Here is a 22018-nt window from a genome sequence, read left to right as displayed (position 1 = left end):
TCTCTCTTTCATAGTCTGGCTAAAGGTTTGCTAATTTTGCTTATCTTTAAAAAAAAAAAACAGCCTTTAGTTTAGTTTTGTTTTGTTTTTTTTTTCCAATTGTTTCTCTCATCTTTATTTCATTTATTTTTGCCCTAATCTTATTTTTTTCTTCTGCTAATTTGACCTTAATTTATTCTTTATTTTTTGTTAGCTCCTTGAAATGTAAAGTTACATTGTTTAATATCTTACTTTTCTCTGACTGTAGAATTTATAGCTATAAACTTACATCTTAGAACTGCTTTTGCAGCATCTCCTAGGTTTTCTTATATTGTATTTCCCTTTTTGTGTGTTTGAAGACTTTTTTTTTTTAAATTTCTAGTTTGATGTGTTCTTTGACCCATTGAGCACCCAAGAATGTGTTGTTTAGTATCCTCAGGCTGGTGAATTTTCCATTTTTCATCCTGTTACTGCTTTCTAGTTGCACACCATGTGATTGGTAAAAATATGATTTCATTCTTTTTTCCATTGTTAAGGCTTGTTTTGTGATCTGAGATATGATTTACCTTGTACAGTGTTTCATGTGCCCTTGACAGGAATGTGTATTCTGTTGCTGTGGATGGAATATTCTGTAAATGTCTGTTAGGTCCATTGATCTAAGGTATAGTTCAAGTTGATATTTGTTTACTGATTTTTTGTTTGTTTGGATGATCTATTCATTGTTAAAAGTGAGATATTAAAGTCCCCACTATTAACTGCCTTTATGTCTATTTCTCCTTTCAGATATGTTTTATTTGCTTGCTATATTTAGGTGCTCTGACATTTGGTGTATATATAATTATGTCTTCATGATGACTCAACCCCTTTGTCCTTACATAATGACCTTCTTGTCTCATTACTGTTCTTGAATTTTCTTTCTCTTTCCACCAGTTTGAGTCACCTATGCAAGGCAACCTTGCAAAGCAGTTGTAGAAAACAGTGGAGCCACAAAATAGACCTAGAATCCCTAAGTCATTACTCAGAAAAGAGACCCAACAATACAGAAAATTCATTTTGAATTCTTTGGTACCTAGAAATAAATGTCAATTTTTTTCCGAACTATGTTTATTATAGCAGTCAGTGTTGCCCTGACTAATGCAAGTGCATTTTCCATACTCCTTGCCAGGGAGATTGGCTTAAGGATAGATATGGAAGTCAGCCATAGGTTGACTCGTGAGAGGCATGTTTCTTGACCACAGTAATTAGGAAATCACACAGCTTAATCTTGCTCAGTTAGAGAAAAAAAATAGAAATTGTCTAAGAATATATGAGATTGGAAGATCAGAACATCTTACAAACTAGCTCTTATTATCAATGGCCAGCAACCCTCTTGCTGCAGTGGGAGAGCTGTCCACATAACTATTGAGTCTCTTCCCACTTATGTCCTGAACAGTGTGCCTTCTGTCTATCTTAGGGGTTTTCCTCTATTGATTATCCTCTACCTCTTATGCTTTTCAGCATCTTTCACCTTTTCCATCACCTTTCTTTAGAATTCAGATATTCTCAGGTCATCTTACCCTCTACAACAGCTAACGAACTGCTTTCAACTATATAACCTCCTTGGATCCATTTTCATTTTCTATACTCACATAATAGTCTCATACCCATTCTGTGCAAAAAACTCCATTGTCACCTGTTGAGTATCAGACTCCTGGAACTACTCCACAACATGGTCTGTGGTGAGGTAGAGCTTTTATTTTGAAAGCAACATTTTGCATGGCTGGAGTTCATAAGAAAGAAGCAGAGATCTCTCATTCTCCCATAATACCAGATGGTGGTATGTTTGGGCCTGTCTTGATCTTTATCACACAAGGGTAAGGTACTTTGTCAATTTGGAAATAAACTGCTTGGCAACAGACAATGTAAATTTGGATACTAGTCTATTAACAAGTGCTATGTGGAAATGCATGCTGCTTAGCACCTGGGGTCTTTGAGAGCACAGGAGACTTCCCCTGCTTGGGAGAGAGAATCACTTTTTCTGTGGGAAGCTGTATTTGGATGCAGCCTCTTGCCCTAGGAGAAAGGTGTGGGGGAAGCCTGTGTTCCAGATAACCTTTATCTAGGCCTGACAAAGAGAACACTCAGGATGGGCAAACCTACTCCTTGCATTATACTTCCAGAAAGAATAACCAGACTGCTGTTTCTACTTTCTTAGATTTGCTTTCTAATTCCCTACAACTCTGAAACTCCTTTTACCATATCACTCATACTTTCCTGTGGCTAAATCCAAAGAACATTAAGTTCACATTAAACTTGCTCTTGTGGGATATTTGATCACATCTGTCCACTTGAATGCTCTTAATTTGATATCTCCCACAACCTTCCTGTGAGGTCGTAATGAGCAAAACCTCAGGTCAAATGCAACCTTACATACAGTTAGCTATTAAACAAGCATCTGAGAAAGTGGTCACAGAGCAGTTCATAAACCTGTCCTGACAACAGAAATGTCCCAGCTCTCTGTCCTTCCAGGTACTCTGATCACACCTTTATGAGGCAGACACATCCATTCCAGAACCTGATCCAGAGCCACAACTCATCAATGGCATGTTATCAGAAATAAAAACCAAGGCCAGAACACAGTACAACACTGTGGGAGGCCACGGTAAGGCTTGAGATGAGAACCAAACCAGGCCCTGACTTGTGCCTCCTTTAAAGGCTGAATAGCCGAACAAAAGGCTTAGGTCGATAAAGTCGAGTAGCACTGAGAAAGGGTCTGTGCTATGTGTTGTGTGCTCGCCTACGTGACTTCCCACACATTTGCTAGTCAGATAGAGACGATTTGGTCGGGGTCAGAAATTCTTGGCTGGTCCTTGCTGTCCTTGCATGGGCTATAGACTACACCACTGTAAGACTGTGCTGTGCTTGCATAAACTATGTCTTGAGTGGCCTTGAAGTCAGTACATCTGGCGCTAGAGGGTCTGCTACTGGTGCTTGGGAAATAGATAATGGGAAAGCTTGAAGGATTTTCTGTGCATGTTGCAAACTCTTTAGTAATCAGTTAAAAATAGATACTTTCTTATGATTGTTTCTGTTAGCTATATAATACCTTGCTGCCTTGAATAAAATTGGCACTATTGGACATCCTCCTTGGTGCTCCTCCTGCCCCCATCTCTTTGTCTCTTAATTTCTTTTCAGCATCCTCTTACCCTCTCGACCCTGGTCGATTTGTCGCGCCGGCCGCGACACAACACAACACCCTAATGCTGAAATATTTTGGGATAAAGCTAACCCAATAAATGGTTGGATACTTTAAAGGTGGGAGAGAACCTCTATTTCAGGATACTGAATATCACTAATGAGAGCCCATTTCCAACATTCATCATAATAATTAAGAAATCACTTTTATCATTGTGCCAATTTTTTTTTAAAACATTTGTTGATCAAGTTAGGGATTTCAGAAAAGCTTGCATCAGTCACCTCTGGAGGATGACGTTCCCTTATATATTATCTGGTGATCTAACTTCCTGGAAAGTGCTTCTTGGTATCATGACCACTGAACACCCTGGACTAGACCTTCTTGGTATGCACCTGATTCTTCCTAGAAGTTAAAGATTGACACACGCATGGTATCCCATCATCAATACTGAGTGATTTAAAGGAAATTGCAGGCATGATGACTACTGGACTGGCAATGTTGTCCTTCCCATGCTGCTGCTTGGTCAGTTCCTGAAATCAGTGCCATGCTTATCAGCTTCGCTCCATCTGTGAATTCATTAAATTTATTAAAGATAAAACCCTTATTTAGAGAGGATCTTGTCCTATTTCTTCCATTAACCTCACTTTCTACCTTCTTGGATTTCTCTTTATCACCAAGCACTTTCCAAAATAAAGTTGATTTTATTTTAAAAGATGGATGCTCATATTGTCAGTACTAAAAGTAAATCCTTAGTGCTTTTTTTCTTTGTGAGTTCTTTGGCAGAGAAATAAGTTACTAGTATATTCTTCAGTTTTTATTATACTATTTTTTGTCACTAAAAACTCTTGTTATTTTCTTTCTGATCTTTGTCCTTGACTCCAATTTTCTTCCTTATCCAGTTTAAGTTTGATATATGTCCTTAGAATGTCTGCATCTTTTTGTAATATAAGTGTTGCTTCATTTGTATTTTCTAATTAGTAGACTTTATTTTTAAAAATTTACTTTTACAGAAAGACTGAGCAGAAAGTATAGAGTTCCACATAACTGCTTAAGTTTCTCCTATTACTAACATCTTGTGTTAGTGAAGTAGTTTATTACAATCAGTGAAGCAATATTGACATGTTATTATTAACTGAAATCCATGCTTTACAATAGGATTCTCTCTTTGGGCTGAACAGTTCTATGGGTTTTAACAAATGCATATCAAGTGTTTACCATCATCTTGAACAAAATAGTTTCACTGCCCTAAAAATCCTCTGTGCTAGTCCTATTCACCCTTCCCTTGGCACCCACCCCCAGCCTTTTAACCCCTGGTAACTTCTGATCTTTTAACTGTCATATACTTTTGCCTTCTTGAGAATGCTGTATTGCTTGAATCATATTGTTGGTAGCCTTTTCAGACTGGCTTCTTTCACTTAGTAATATGCACTTGTTTCCTCCATATGTTTTAGTGGCTTGATAGCTCATTTCTTGTTATTAATGAATAATATTCCATTGTCTGGTTGTACCTCAGCTTGTTGATACAGCCACCTATTACAAGATATTTTGGTTGCTTCCAAGCTTTGGCAGTTATGAAAACAGCTATAAATATCTAGGTGCAGATTTTTGTGTGGACATAAGTTTTCAACTCTTTAGGTAAATACTGAGGGGCATGATCACTACGATGAATGGTGAGAATATATTTAGGTTTTAAGAAACTCCCAACATGTCTTTCAGAGTGGCTAGACCAGTCTGCATTCCCAACAGCGATGAACAAGAGTTCCTGTCTCTCTACATCCTCTCCATCATTTGGTGTCATCAGTGCCCTGGACTTTGGCCATTCTAGCAGGTACCTGGTGATATCTCAATGTTGTTTTAATTTGTAAAGTGACCTAAGATGTTAAGCATCTTTTTATATGCTTTATTTTGCCTCTTGCATCTCTGCTTTGGTGAAGTTTCTATTCAGATCTTTTGAATCGGCCTTGCTCTCTAGTTTGGGGCAGAGCTTTGCCTTCTGACTTAAATTCTCTGAATATAAAAGAAATTGGTGGTTTTTTGTTTGTTGAGCTTTTTTCTTGTTTTGAGGATGAGGGACACTTTCCATGGTTTTTACATGTCTGACCTGAAATGGTAAGTCTGGTTTTCTTTTTTTTTAACTCAAATAAATTTACTCTAATTTAGGATTTACTCTTGTGGCTCAAGATCATTAATCTTATCAATTGCCTAATCTTTTGTACTATGTATCAGTCATATATCACTCCTGATGGTGATATATAGGATGTTTCTAACTTCATCCACCAACAATCATCTGATGGACATACTCACACATGTTTCTTAGTTCATACTTTCTATTATAGTTATAATATGCTGTTTTCCTGCATATATTACCTCCATAAACTCATTTCATCCTTAAGATAATTTTGAGAGAAACATTATTCCTGTTATAATTCTTCAAAAGAAGTAACTGAGACACAGAAAAGTAAATTAATCAGTAGTAAGTGGATATGTAAAATAAACCTAAATCATCGGACTTCAGAGATAACATTAACTGCTATATTATACTTGGTTTTATGCTGTTATATAACTTGGATTACAGAATTACAGAGTACAATCGAGAGTAATTTTGTTCATTATATCTATGTTTTCCAAATGGCTGCACGTTTCCATTTCCACCAGCAGTGGGTCATTTGGGTGGTTGTCTCTTCTTATCCTTAACAACATCATTATTGGCTATTATTCTTGTGTTTGCACCATGCTGATATGTAACCATACCGATAGGTATAAACAAGTATCTTACTATTTTAGTTTAATTTGATTTGGTAATCTTGTTGAATTTCTGATGAGATTAAAATTATTTGGGCCATCTTTTCTATGAAAATTCTAGTCCTTGGGCATCTGGGTGGCTCAGTCAGCGAAGCGGCCAGCTCTTGATTTCGGTTCAAGTCATGATCTCGGGATCCTGGGATCTAGTCCCAAGTTGGGGTCCATGATCAACTGGGAGTCTGTTCGAGGATTCTCTGCCTCACTCCACCTCTGCCTCTTCCCCTACTCATACTCACTCATGCAATCTCTCTCAAATAAATAAATCTTCTTTAAAAATAAGAAAATTCCTTCACCATTTTAAATCTGGTTATTATCATGTTCTTATTAATTTACAGGAGTTTTCTTATATATTCTAAATATTCATGGTTTATTAGTTTTAGTATCTTAAATATCTTCTCCCAGAATGTCATTAGGTCTGGCACATATATCTGCGGTATCTTTCATTAAATAAAATCTTTGATGTTAGGAATTTATCACAGGCCCTGAAGGAAATACCCAGAATGCCTGGAAGGGCCAAACAAGGAAGTCAAGGCAGAGTGCAAACAGAGAGAGGCAGGATCTGGGACCTATGCCTTTATTAGGATCTGTGGATAGAGTGCTTTGGGATTCTAGGGCTAAGACCAGATTGATTAATTCAAACCAAAAGATCAGGGCTTTGATAAACCACGTGAGGGACTTCTCTAAGAGGCCCCTAATGGGAAAGCACTGAGAAGCAGTAGTGATCACAGAGCTATTGGAGAAATGATATCCAGAACTTAGCATCCGCTTGTGCCTCTGCAGTTGGCTATCCATGGTATGCACTTATGTGAGGGATCTGGTCCGTTGAAGGTCCTTGAAGGCTCCTTAGCCAAAGAAAATGGATGTTAACGCAGCAATAGCATGGAGTAGCTTAGATAAACTTTCAGCAAATGTCATCAAGTCAATCAGCGTTTTGCCTTCTGGTGATTGCTTTTTGACATCTCTTGAGGCCTCCCTTCCTACCCTACCTCACAGTGAGAGTGATGTGAATTTTCTTCTTCACCTTTGTGGTTTTACTCATTACATTTAGGTCTTTATCAGGATCCATATTAGCCAGGGATCCAGCTTTATTTTTCTTGTCTGGTTAGCCAGCTTTCCCAGCACCATGGACCATTGGGTTATATGGTCACCTTTATCATTTCAAAGTGTTTATGTATATGTATGTCTCTTTTGGAAATCTCTTTTCTATTCTGAAGGTCTAGGGATATTTCATAGTGTGAGGAATTAGTTGGACACTTAGATAGTAAGGGCCAGGGTTCCCAAAAAGGAAACAGGGAACCAGGACAGCTAAGACAAAACCACACTAGCATCCTTTTACAGCTTAGAGAAGATGACAAGAACATCCTCATCTAGCAGCCTCTACAGAAGTGACTTTTGCAAAACATCCTGAAACAAAACAATCAACCCGAAAACATTGGTCACTATCACAAGTTGAGGCAGTCAGTCTCTATATACCAACCCAAAAGACTATCAACATATTGACAACAACCTGATAGGCAGACAGGTGCATGATCAAAGCCCTGATTGGCACACCTTAGCCTCCACTCCATAGGGGGCCCACACTCAGGATGCTCAAGGTAGTTCCTAAGAAGAGCTTATAAAAACCCCCTAGATTTGAACACCAAAATAGCAATCCTCTTGGGCCACCTTCCTCTCAAGGAGCTTTGTACTCTTTGCTCAATAAACTTTGCTTTGCTGCCCGCCACTCTGTCTGGTCCACCTCTTCATTCTTTGAAGTGGCATGATCAAGAACTTCGGGCACTAAGGGTGTAAAAATCCTGTAACAATAGCCTGCACCCTCTTCTTTAAAATGACCTGTCAGTGGATCTTTAGTCTTTGAAACAAATTTTGGAAAGATTGTCAGATTCTTCAAAAATATTTTTAATTGGTATTTTTTTTTAATGTATAGAGTGGCATTTGGAAAACTGACATGTCCACAATGTTTAGTCATTCCATGAATGAACATGGCATATATTATTCAGCTCTTTTTTTGTGGCCTTCAAAAACAAGTATAAAATGTCTGCATTAAAACTATATTCTTCATTTATAATGCAAAGTGCTTCTATATCAATCACTTTAATTATAAGAATAAACCAATGATTTAGACATGATAAAATTATCATTCTATATTTTCTTAAAAGAAAGACTTTAGAACATTTAAAGTCTGAGCCAAGTATATTTAACTTCTGATGTACTGTGAGGCCTGGAAATTTGTCTTATCACTCCTAGTTGAGAGGTCTTTATATTACACTTGGCAGAACTGCCTTCTATAATAATATAGAGGGAAATTCACACCATTTGAAAAGCAAAATTTTTGAGCTAGAAGTTTAGTGGGAAGATTGTTTCTAAATACTTTAGTGAAACCTCTTTTTTACTTGTCTATCTACCTGTGAAGGCATTCTTGTTTGAAGTGTATTTTGCTATGTCAGGAATGATTTTTATTGCTTTGCTTTTTATTAACAGATTTATAACATTGATGTAAATTGGAGAAATATACCCAATTGAGATTGTATGGAACTGTCATAATTTTAGGTTGACATCTTATGAAATTTCTTTATTAAAAAAAAAAAAACTAACAACTCTCCTTTGGATATTTTAACATTCAATGTTAATGAATGAGATGTTTTCATGAATAATTCTCACAAACACATCTAAATAAGAACATATGCCTCTCTTACTGCTGTGGTTATGTACATGAATAAAATTATTTTTTCTTTGCCAGGAAATCTGTTTGGGCACGATAAACAGTAATCCATATTTATTTTATATGTTGGGTAAGTTTTCTTTTTTCAAGGGAATAATTTATTTTATTCAAATTATCTTATTACTGACAAGCATTAACTAGAAGAAGAGGAGTCAGGACCATCTGGCATTCTTTAGTAGCTTATTTTGACACCTCACTCATTTGTTTAAATAATTCACTGATCCAATATAAACTAACATACCGAGATGCAAGGTGCTTTCATTTCCAGACTAAATCAGTATGCATTTACATTTTTATAGGTGCAAATGAATTAATGCATAGAACACAACTAAGCCACTTTGGCATATGTGCTCACCAACCCCCAGTCCATTCACTTTCTCTAAAAACTCTTCCCACCATTTGCATGACATTAGGCTGAACTAGAGAGCTGGGTTTGCTGCCTACATGTCAAACTGACTGACAGCATGTCAGAATTCTCCAGAAACTAGAGTAGAAGCGTTATTCTCCTGTTTTAATAATTGACATATATGTACAAAGCTTTAAACCTTGTTGAATGATATGATGGGAAGATAATATTTCTGACTTTTTATGTGGAGCATGACGAACTTAATAGAGACAATGTAATTTCCACTAGCTGTTGCCAATCCCACATGGACACTTTTTCTTGGTCTCCTGACTAGCTGGTGAAAGAGAGTCGAATTTACCTTCTGAAAATACTACATATTTTTTATCTTAATTGTAATTTATACCAACATCTGTGTTAAAATACACTCTTCTTTATGTTATTTGAATAGGGAAAAAATGTCCAAGCTTTTTTCTCATAGTCTTTAGACAAATAATGTAGGATGGATCTGCTTTGATTATGAGCTATTATTCCACATTTTTTAGCAGAGCATCATTTGAAGGCTGTGAATATAATTTCTTTATCAATCATTTGAAATGGCTAGTAAAAGAAAACAAGTTTCAGGAATTATCAGATTTTTTTTTAATATAAAAAGAACCAAAGCCTTTCATATTTTCCTTGTTGAAATAGGAGTGAATTACCAAATATCTCCATAACTCATTTTTGTACTATTGCTAAGATATATTTATGCTTTTATATATAATGCTATTTCTAATCAGTAATAGTTTTAGAAATAATAATCAATATTTAATGTATTATTGGTACTAAACTCATTAGCAGGGCCTGAAGAATTGAACAATTTTTTGAACACTTTGTTTAACTGGGTGCAAACATTTATTTCATGACTACCTAACTAGGTGATAAGAAAGTAGAGATACACATACAGGCATACACATACACATATACATTCCTTCAAGGAGCTTCATAATCTATTAGAAGACCTGCACAAAAAATTATATCATGATAAATACATGTAGCAGATACACCAGTACCTTACTCCTATTTCCTTTATAACAAACAATTTCCTTGTATGAAAACCAGATTACCACCAGCTACTTCTAAGTTGTAACTTTCTAGATGCTGGAGCCCATTCCACATGGGTGAGGGACAGGTCAGAAGTGCCAGGTAATTATTAACCTTTCCTATCAAGGAGCACTCTACTGATGAATGATTAGAGTTGGATAGCTCTACTGGCATATTCTGCATTGGCTTTTGAGGTTCCCAAGTGGAAATAAGTTTTAATTACTCACAATGATAATTTCAAAAATAATATACCTCTATTAACTCTTTTTCTTCCCTGTCTCTCTTCCCCAATCTGCTACCAATGTTTTTTGGAATCCCCTCCAAATAAACCACCTGCCCTTGAAACCTTGTCTAAATATTTCTGTGAGAATTCAAATAAGACAATGAAATAATAAAAAATAGCCATGACATCAGGAATGCCTTCCACCTAGAGATGATCATGTGAAACTTTTGGACAAGATGAATGCCAGGTTGAGTCTAAAGAGAGGAGTAGGACTTATTGAGGTTAAAGACAAAGGGATTTATTCCAAAGAAAGTAGAGCTCTTCAGAAAAACCCCCCAGATGAAGATTATCTTGGTGATATTTCAAAAGAACCAGAGAAATACTTAACTTTAAAAAAATAAAAATGGGGAAGAAAATGTAAACTATCTGATTGAGGAAGTGGTAAAATCAGGGGCTGAAATTTTGGCTAAGATATGTGTTAAAGGATAGAGGTGTAAGAGCATAAAGGATGATTATGACAGCCCATGGGCCAACCATGGGATCTGAGCTAGTTTGGGATTAAATAGAGATCAGGAGAAATGGATACACTAGGAGAAAAACGCAATGTCATAGTATAAATATCTAAATGGGACTGAAGAATAAGTGAATAAGAAAAAGTGAAAAATAAAATACAGAAAATCATTCTCAGAGTTTCAACACTGGTGATTAAAACTGGAGAGGTAGCTAAGTTCCTCATGAGGATGCTGGCCGGAGTGGGCCCCAAGTGTAGCAGACATGGAACCAGAGAAAGGACAGAACTGCAAGGCTCTGGTTGTAGGTGGCATGGTCATTCTGAAAGAGTATGAGCAGACTTGGGTAGAGGGAAAGATTTCAGTGTAGAGTTCGTCATGGGTAGAAGGGATGATAACCATCATCTCTCTCTTTGTTGGGTCAAAAATTTTCTTCCGTACATTGTTTCAATATTTTCCCATTCATTTCTATCATATTTGAATATTTTCTGTGTGTAGATTTAACAAAAAGAATTAGTTACAACTAAGTAATTTCAAGGGATTGTAATAGCATATGTCATAAGTATTTTAAGGAGTATTTCTACACAGATCATTTAGTTTAATCATTAATGTACCTTAAAAAAAAATGTTCCTTGGAGTTAAGGAATCCGAAGGCAATACAAGTAATAAGACTTGGCCTTACAAAAGGAAGGTGTGATTCCTGGTCTCCCCAGTATAAATTTAGAGCCCTCCCTTTTCTTTTTTTTTTAAATCATTTTTTAAAATTTATTTTCAGCATAACAGTAGTCAGTGTTTTTGTACCACACCCAGTGTTCCATGCAATCCGTGCCCTCTCTAATACCCACCACCTGGTTCCCCCAACCTCCCACCCCCCCCCACCTCTTCAAACCCTTCAGAGCCCTCCCTTTTCTAAGGCGTCAGTGCAGTGTCTCATGGTGTGACCAAATAAACCCTGAGTTCCCTTCCTGGTGAGTCACAGATAGAGATTGTACCAGGTGGAGTTGTCCCACAAAGGAAACTTTATTTGCAGCACATAAGATCATGGAGAATAACTTTGAAAACCATGACTTTTCTGAGCAGGGGTGAGTGGGTTCCTTTTATTTAGGGCTCTTCATTGTATGAAGAGGCAGGCAAAGGGCCCCACATGCGTCTTAAAGAAACAAGCCTATGCATACATAGTATGTTATAGAAATGAGGCTTGTGCTCCACCTTGGACTAAAGATTTTAGTATTATAAGCAGGTAGAGGTAACCGTTACCACTCCATGGGTCTCTGGTCACTTCATGGCCCATCTGTGCAGGCTTGAATCGGAGGTTAATCTCCAACTAGTCTGGGTGGTTTGGGCCTCAGGAGCTCTTTGTCTGGGCAGTTGTTACTGCCTTGAGGGTAGCTTCAGTTTCTACCTTGGGATGCTTTGACAATCGGTTTAGTCTTTTGCCTGAGGTAAAAGATAAACTGGAAACAAGAACTTAAGGGAAATGTGACACAAAGCTGGTGCAACAGTTGGGACTCTAAACGTCAGGTCCTAGGGTCAGTCATGTGAGGTCTTGCTGATGACAATGTAAGGCCACTACATATGTATAGTCTATCCTATAAAGTTAGGCTTGATTTTTCCTCTTGCGGGGCACAGGGTAAAACCTACCCTTTCCCTGTCTCCTAAAACCTCATCATCACCTTGACCGTATAGGCTTGGCTAAAAATGTCTCTTCTGCTGAGAAAGTGAAGAGTGTCTTAGGGAAAGAGGTGTATTTCCATTTTGCCCTGTTCACCCTGAAAACATATTCTCTCTTCTGATCTGTACCATATCTGCGGGAGAGAATAATATATATTGAAATATCTAAATGAGACTTCATTTTCCCCAAGCTTCACTAAAAAATTGAATTTGCTCCTGTTTCTTCAATTATTATACTCACAGGCTTAAACAACAAAGAAAGCTACCTTCATTTTTATTTGTGTATCTATTTCTTCCTCTGATCATGGGAAAGCTTCAAAGAAGAGTAATTTTAATATTTCATCAGAATTTTTTAGAGCAGTTGCTCTCAACCACTCGTGAAGGGAATTTTATACTCTAAGTATTACAAACAATATACCCATGTTTACTTTGCTGAGTGTCTTAGTATTTACAATTTTCTTTTACTCTCTAGCAGTATCATGGGTAAATTATAGGACTGTGTGTTGTCACTACATGGAAAACAATATTGTGTATTTTAAAAGAGGCCTTTTTCAAATGCTATTTCAGTGCTAATGTATAATTCTGATTTGTATTGTATTTAAATATTTCATGTAATTTGAACCTTTTGAAAGTTCATAGATAAAAGTCATTCAGTTGTAAGTTTTATTAGACCCTGCTAACATATTCTGCTGCCTCTTTTTAGGGGAAATTTAAAAGAAAGTAATTTGCACTTGCATGAATCCAGAGTATGATCAGTTCTTTTTTGGTGCATGTATTAGTTACATTATTGTACAAAATATTTGTTATGTTTAAATAACTCAAATAATACCTCATTTAAAATTTGTATGAAAATTATGATATAAAAATTATTTTAGTAATTTTCTTTATCCAAAATAAAAGTACTTAAAATTAAGGAAGATTATAGGAAAATGATGGTGGTGCAGGGGTCAGTGTATTAAATGGGAGCCATGTTATGAAATATGGATATATTCCCAGGATATATTTTGAATTAGATTATAGAAACAGGACAACTAAATGTTTTCTATGGTAATGGATTGCCTTCTGGATCCATGAAAGAATTTATTGTAACATTTGGTGAAATCAAATAGTCTGTGGATTAAAAGGTAGTATTACACAAATGTTAATTACTGGAATTTGATGGTTATAAAGTGATTTTTAAGGAATATACACTGAAGCGTTGGGGCACTTGGGTGGCATATTTTGCTGAGCATCCTATTCTTGGTGTCGACTCGGGTCACAATCTCAGGGTCATGGGATCATCACTGGGTTCCATGCTCAACCTGGGGTCTGCCAAAGACCCTCTCTGCCCCTCCCCTCCTGGGTGCACTTGCTTTCTCTCTCTTTCTCTCTTAAATAAATAAATCTTAAAAAAAAAAAAAAAAGAAAAGAAAGAAAAAGACATATACACACAGGCTGAAGGGTTGAGATAATACAACCTTATGTCTTCAAGTTACCTTCAAATGGCTAAAAAAGAGACCAGATGAAGGGGCAGGGATAGAAGAAAGAGAAGGGTGAGGGTGTGGAGATAGAAGGGAAATGTAAGAATCTGACAATTAGTAAATCTTTTCTGTAAGTTTAAAATTACTTCAAAATTTAAAAAGTTTAAAATATGACTGAAAGGTAGTTCATATGGTCTAGATGCTAATGTGGAACAGGCTTAGAAGATGGGGATAGGGTCCTCCTGTGAAGCAAAGGACAGGTGTGCTTCCTGCTCAGTTAAAAAGGTATTTTTTTTTTCCTTCAGAACATAGAGTAGGCAAATTGAATGCCCATTATAAAATATTCCTCTTTCCTTAAGACAGAGTTTCTCTTCTATGATGTAACCAACTGTTTATGCATTTGTCATCTGGTCCTCCTCCTGTTACCCTCTGGGAATGAGAGCTCTGTACAAAGAAACATAAATAATGTAACAACTGCTATCATAGTGTGTGATAATATCCTTTGTTTCTGAGCTCAGGATTCTTGTGTCTTCTGAAAGACTATTGAAACTCTGGTAAGCTAATTTTTCACTTTGCAAGTTGAATAAAATCTCAGAGTTTCATAGTACTTCACAACTATACTTTTTATTAGCTAAAATCTTCACATCCTTCAGAAATTAAAACCAGTTGCGCATGAAATTTAGACTGAATCTGAGTTAAAATTAAGTTTGTCTTTCTTCCATGAGAACTGAGATCTTTAGGATACTGAGATTTTATCTCTAAGAACATAGCATGCCTTCCTATTTGGTTATGTGTCTTGATGTCTCTTGTTGGAATTTAATATTTTCTTAATAAGTTTCTTGGAAATTGATTTTTAATCTTTTTTTTTTGGTATTTAAAATGCATGTGTGATTATATGTGTTTAAACAACATACAGTTGAGTATTATTTTATTCCATTTAAGATCATCTGACTTTAAGTCCTTTTACATATAATGCAATTCCAGATATGGTTGGCTATACATCTGTCATAAATGCTTGTTTTATATTTATCATACTTGTTTGTTTTTTCTCTCTCCCTTTCTGCTTTTTTTCCCAGTATTTGACATTTTTATCTATTTTATTTTTTTCTCCCGTATTGAATTTTAGCCAAAACTAATGGTTCTAGAGATTAAAAAGTTATCTATAAATTATCCCCTTTTATATCTACATAATATTCTGCTATTTTACTATATGAGAACTTAACCACAATGTATCTAAGAGTATCAGATCTCCTTAAAGCCTTCCTCAGCTACTCTAGTCTCTACTCACTTCTCATTCCTCTGAAAAGTTGTAGTTCTTATAACCATCCTTGTTAATTTAGTAGGTACCATAGTTTCGATTGTTGCTTATTCTCTTTACATGCATGTGCCATATCTCCCATCTAGATTACAAACTCATGCAGGGAAGGGATTAGTCTTACATTTCTCATATCTATAGTGACTTGAAGAATGCTGTGCAAATAGTTGATCATAATTATCTTGTTCTTTTTACGATATAAAGATAATTTGAAATATTTGGCAAACATTTCTAAATAGTCCTCATAATTAGATGTTTTAAAGTTAGCTGATGAAGTTTTAATATAGCAGAATATTTATAACAACATTAATAGATCACTGATTATTTTTAGACACTGTATTTATGTTTAATATTTATTATTTATGCAAAGTGGCATAAAATGTTTTTAGTTAAATTTTATAGCTGAGAAAACTAAAGCAGAGAAAGTTTAACCATTTGCTTATAATTATACCACTAGAAGCAATACCCTGAGAATGCATTAAAAAAAAAGCAAATTCTCTGTGTAGTTCACTCTTACCCAAACCTCAAAGGATTTGCACAGATTTTAGAGAAAAAAAAAATAATATCTCACAGTAAAAACATCACAAAAGTCATTAATAAGTTTTATTTTTTAAGTGTTTATTTAATTCCATTTAGTTAACAGTGTAATATCAGTTTCAGGTATATATTATAGTGATTCAGCACTTCTATACAACAACTGTGCTCATCACAACAAATGGACTCCTTAATCCCCATTCCCTATTTCCCCCATCCTACCTTCCCTCTGGTAACCATCAGTTTGTTCTCTATAATTTAAAGTCTGTTTTTTGGTTTGCCTTTCATTCTTTTTTCTTTCCCTTTGGTCATTTGTTTTGTTTTTTATTTCCACATATGAGTAGAATCATATGGTATTTGTGTTTTTCTGACTTATTTCACTTAGCATAATACTGTGTAACTATATCCACTTTGTTTCAAATGGCAAGATTTCATTATTTTTTATGGCTGAGTAATAGTCCACTGTGTATGTACATACATATACCACATCTTTTTTTTTTTTAAGATTTTATTTATTTATTTGACAGAGAGACACAGCGAGAGAAGGAACACAAGCAAAGGGAATGGGAGAGAGAGAAGCAGGCTTCCCACAGAGCAGGGAGCCTGATGCGAGGCTTGATCTCAGGACTCTGGGATCATGACCCAAGCCAAAGGCAGATGCTTAATGACTGAGTCACCCAGGTGCCCCCATATGCCACATCTTTATCCATTCATCAGTCAATGGACACTTGGGCTGTTTCCATCATTTGGCTATTGTGGATAATGGTGTTATAAACATAGGAGTGCATGTATTCCTTTGAGTTAGTATTTTTGTAATCCTTGGGTAAATACCTAGAAGTATAAATGCTGGATCACAGGATAGTTCTATTTTTACATTTTTTAGGAAGCTCCATACTGTTTTCACACTGATTGCACCACTTTGCATTCCCACCAATAGTGCAAGAGGGTTTCCCTTTCTCCACATTCTCATGAACACCTGTTGTTTCTTGAGCTGATTTTAGCCATTCTGATAGGTGTGAGGTGATGTCTCATTGTAGTTTTGATTTGTATTTCCCTGATGATCAATGATGTTGAGCATTTTTTTTCTTGTGTCTGTTGATCATCTCTATGCTTTGGAAAAATATCTGTTCATGTCTTCTGCCCATTTTAATTAGATTATTTGCTTTTTGGGAGGTGCTGAGTTTGATGAGTTCTTTATAGATTTTGGATACCAACATTTTATCAGATATGTCATTTGCAAATATCCTCTCCTATTCCATAGATTGCCTTTACTTTTATTTATTTTGAAAACAAAACCAAAATTTCAGAATCAAGGCAAACTATTACAGCCATAACAACATAAATTGCCTCCTCCATAGTTTCTCCTTTCAGAGTAATGTGATGAGATGTGGATGGTTATTCCTAGAATGTACACCAAGGAAGGTGATATAGGAGAAGTTCCCCAAATTAAGAATCTGGGAGTATCTATAGGATAGCTGACCTCCTTATCAATTCCATGAGAGGGGGAAAAAAAAAAGAATTGTCCTAAAAACAAACAAACTAACCAAATCATTTGGTGTGTTCATGATTAGCTCTGGAGTCCCCCTTTTGAGTGTAAATGTAAGACTTTGGGGAAGTAAATCTTTCTGGAGGTCTCTATTTTATCATCTTTCAACTTCCTAGGTTTGTACTAAGATGTAAGTTCCAGCTTTCTGTGCTCAAAAAGTCTGTAACTGTGTAGAAATGTGAAAATATTACTTCCCAAAAAACCACAGCAAAAACAGAGGAGGTGGATTTGTAAAATCTTTAGATATTGCAATTATCAGAACCAGAATATTATAAAATACATTCTTTCTAAAGTACTTCAAAATACAACAGAAGCATAAAATATTAAAAAAATAGACAATTGGGAGATAATCTAGAGATTAAGATAGCGAAATATTTGAAATCAAAAGTTAAAGGAATGAGATTAAGTGGTAGAACACAAATTTAGTTAAATGGAAAATAGATTTGAAATAAATTATCCAGAAAGAATCACAGCAAAGAAAATGGAATGTATGAAGGGTAGTTTAAGAGACTTGAACAATAGAGTGACAATGTCTAACATATTGTAAACTCCTTACAAGGGAGACTCTAAGTGAGACAGTTTTACCAATATGACCAATAAAACTGTGAAGCAAAATATAATCCCATTGATCTTCAAACAAATCCAGGATGTAGAATAAAAAAACATATTCCAAAACTCCTTTTATGGAGTTCGCATAAACTTGACACACAAATTTGATAAGGATTACACATGAAAAGCAAATCTCTTTCATTTATATTAATGCCAAAATACTAAAGATAAAATTAGGGAAACTAGTCCAGCAATATATAAAAATGATACTGTGTTTTTGCAAAGTTTTCAATGACTTTGTTCCCAAAGATGGAAGTTGTTTTAACACTAGAAAAACATTCACTAAAGTTCACTTTATTAATAAAGGCAAAACTTGGGGTGCCTGGGTCACTCAGTCTGTTAAGCATCTCCATTCGGCTCAGGTTATGATCTTAGGGTCCTGGGATGGGCTTTGGGCTCCTTGCTCTGCAGGGAGCCTGCTTCTCCCTCTGCCTGCCCTTCCCCCTGCTTGTGCGCTCCCTCACATTCTCTCTGACATATAAATAAAATCTTTAAAAAATTAAAGGCAAAGCTTATGTGATCATCTCGATAGAACTAGAAGAAAATGATTGAATTTAACAGTCAAGATAAAACTACAGTTCTTAAATTATGGGTACGGAGAACATTTTTATCCACACGGAGTCATTACTGTTAAAATGCAATGACTTCAGCAACAATGGCAAGTATCGCACTTAATGGTAAGACATTGGCAATATGCCCTCTTGAAGAGCTGGACAATGCTACACAGAAAGGGAAACTTTATGACAGAACTAGCAAACTGACGATCACTAGAAAGAGTTTTTACTTTACATTGAATGATGAAAAAAATGAATCAGGCCCTTTTTACATACCATACATACGCATCAATTTATAGTTGATTGATTTTTAAACTTGAAGAGAAAAATTATTCTTTTTTGGAAGAAAATAAAGATCCTATGTTTATGACCTCAGGGCTGGAAAAGATTTTCTAAATGAGGCATAATAAAGCAAGTAGTAAAGGAACCACTAAGAACCCTTAAAAAATTCTGTTCATTCACAGATTCACTAAGAGTGAAAAGATGATATAAAAATTGAAATGAAATAGTTGTACATATAAAACCAAATTTCTGTAATTTAGTATGAAAGTCCTTATTGAAATTAAACAGGACCCATTCAAGAGACCCAATATCTGCCCAGGAGGCACCTGGATAGATGGCTTCTCCTATTGTTTGCTGCCACTATCAATTTTGGATTGTTTGGTGCTCATGCCATAAATTGTTAAGTATACGGGATATTATCCCTGACGTGTAACAAAATGGATAGGTCTGTGTTGAAAAAGCTAAGAAACTGAAAGTAATCTTGAGGAAAACCCCCACAATTTATATATATATATATATATATATATATATATATATATATATATATATATATATAAAATCCGTGTACCAAAACCAGCCTACCTAGTTTATATGACACATATATAATCATTCACATATAGGAACCAGATTAAAGTGGGTACATATAGGGGCGCCTGGGTGGTTCAGTGGGTTAAACCTCTGCCTTCAGCTCAGGTCATGATCTCAGGATCCTGGGATTGAGCCCTGCATCAGGCTTTCTGCTCAGCGGAATGCCTGCTTCCCTTCCTCCCTCTCTCTCTGCCTGCCTCTCTGCCTACTTGTGATCTCCGTCTGTCAAATGAATAAATAAAATCTTTAAAAAAAAATAAAGTGGGTACATATAGAGATGAAGGGAATAAGAATATGATGAATTGGAGAGGAAAAGAAAAATCAAAGTGGAGCCAAGATTTTTCCTAGTACAGAGTAATGAAACTAGTCATGAACTGAAGAGTATGGTTAAGTCCTATCTACATTTGGGTTTTTATATGTATGGATGTTAGTGCGTACATGTGTGTGTGAGTGCTGTATGAAAACTCTTCCTTCCATTAGCAATTTGACATATCCCATTATATAGCCAGAAATATATGTATTTTTTAAGGCATGGAAAGTTTAATAATGGGAAACCTTGCCTGAAGGTAAAGTCCTGTCTACCATTTATAAAGATAACGTGTGGTACTATCCACTAAAAAATATAAAACAACTTTATGCAGGGCAACTAGAGTTTCCACTGTTTTAATTGGATCAGTAAATATTTAAGCAGTTCCTAACAGGGAAAACAAACCAATCATTCATTTTGTTACCACAGTTTGCATTCTTATTTTTCAAAAGAAAACTCGCAATGTATAGTTGCAAATTTTAAAACAGAACCCCATCATCTTAGCCTCCAACACTGTGGTTTGCTTGTGAGTTAATAGAAAAAGCAACGTACAAAGGATTTTTCTGCAGGAAAATGCTTCTAGTTGTGATTCTTTAGGGAAACCTATCACTTGCTGAGAAGCAGTGACTTTAAAAATAGAACTCATTGCTATGCATATTAGTGGACAACCTGCTGTCCCAGACATTCTAAAAGGAGTTATCCTGGCTCAAGCAGTAAATCAAGCCTGAATATGAGAGTGAGTGTCCTCACTTAAATCATTATTATGCTGTAAGCATTATATAAGCCATATTGGAGCCGTGGGGCCTTGCACAACACATACTGGGAAGCAGAGAGAATCAGCACTGACAACCTGCCACTCTGTTTAACTTTCATTACTTTGCTTCCAATCAACAACATGTGTATCAGACTGAAGCCATCGCCACCCTTCCAAACAGGTCACATGGTGGTGATTAAAAGAAGAAGGATTTTCAGTGCTAAATCAATATGTTTTATTCTCCTGGAAGTTCCTGTCATTTTGAAGCTAGAAATCTGGTTCTACAGCTGAGCTCTCACTAAAATAAATGAGTTATGATTTGTTACAAAATTGTTGTTTTAAAATACCCTAGTGACCAGAACACTAAACTATAATTATAATGGAGACGGTTTGTACTGCAAGTCATCTTTTTCTAAAATTTCATTAATCTTTATCTTAACTAATTATAGCTTTGAATTTAGCTTGAGTATGCACATAGTTTGGAGGAAAATGGAAATTTTGGGGAAATTTATTGCAGACAAATTGAAATACTCTCTGGATATAGAAAATCTGGAATACCCAGTACCTGACACCACTGCCTTCCCACCAATCAGAAAAGTGACATTTATTATCAAACGATTCCTCTCAACTTGTGTAGATCCAGACATATTTCCAACAATTATAACTGAAATAAAGCAGTTTTAACTAAAAACAACATATAAATAACATACATAGCATAATATATATATATAACATATATAACATTTATATATATTATATATAATGTATGTGCAGTACATGGATGTTTTCTTATTTTCAGATACAGGATCTAAGCTATCTACGTTCTTATCACAGTATTTTGACATCAAATATTCTAGCTAAAATAGTATATTTGTTTATATAATTGATTAGAATTGTACTGTCTTAAATCTATTAGCTCTAGGAGATGACTCTAAATTATATCAACAGAATCATAGTAAAAGAAATTCCATATACTGTTTCTTCCCAATAGGATTTAATTATGTGTTGTCACTAGCTAGAATCTGGCAGTTGGAAAAGCTTCACTTGTCTTTTGGATAGAAATGGTTGGCTAAAGGCAAGTCACAAAATTTCCCTTTCCCTAATCCAACAAAAAATGAACAAATCTATGTTATATTTATATATGTACACATATATATACACAAAATATTAATACAAAAGCAATGTGTTGTGTGTGTGTGTTTGTATATAGATACACACATACACATGGCATGCATATTTACATTTAAATCATTATTATGCAGCAAGCCATTATGTGAGCCATGTGGAGGCATGGGACCTATACAATACATACTGAGAAGTGTAGGAGAATTACATAAGTGTAGATAGAACCATAATTCTTGGGGTGCCTGGGTGGCTCAGTCAGTCAAATGTCTGCTTTCAATTCAGGTCATGATCCCAGGGTCCTTAGATGGAGTCCCACATTGGGCTCCCTGCTCAAGGGGGAGCCAGATTCTCCCTTTTCCTCTGCTGCTCTCACTCTCTCTCTCAAATAAGTATATAAAATCTTAAAAAAAAAAAAAAAGAACCATAATTCTTAGTAA

The sequence above is a fragment of the Enhydra lutris genome, unplaced genomic scaffold (genome assembly GCF_002288905.1).
Source record: "Enhydra lutris kenyoni isolate GAN:26980312 unplaced genomic scaffold, ASM228890v2 scaffoldscaffold2, whole genome shotgun sequence".
Classification (NCBI taxonomy): Eukaryota; Metazoa; Chordata; class Mammalia; order Carnivora; family Mustelidae; genus Enhydra; species Enhydra lutris.
Note: the sequence above shows the minus strand (reverse complement) of the source record.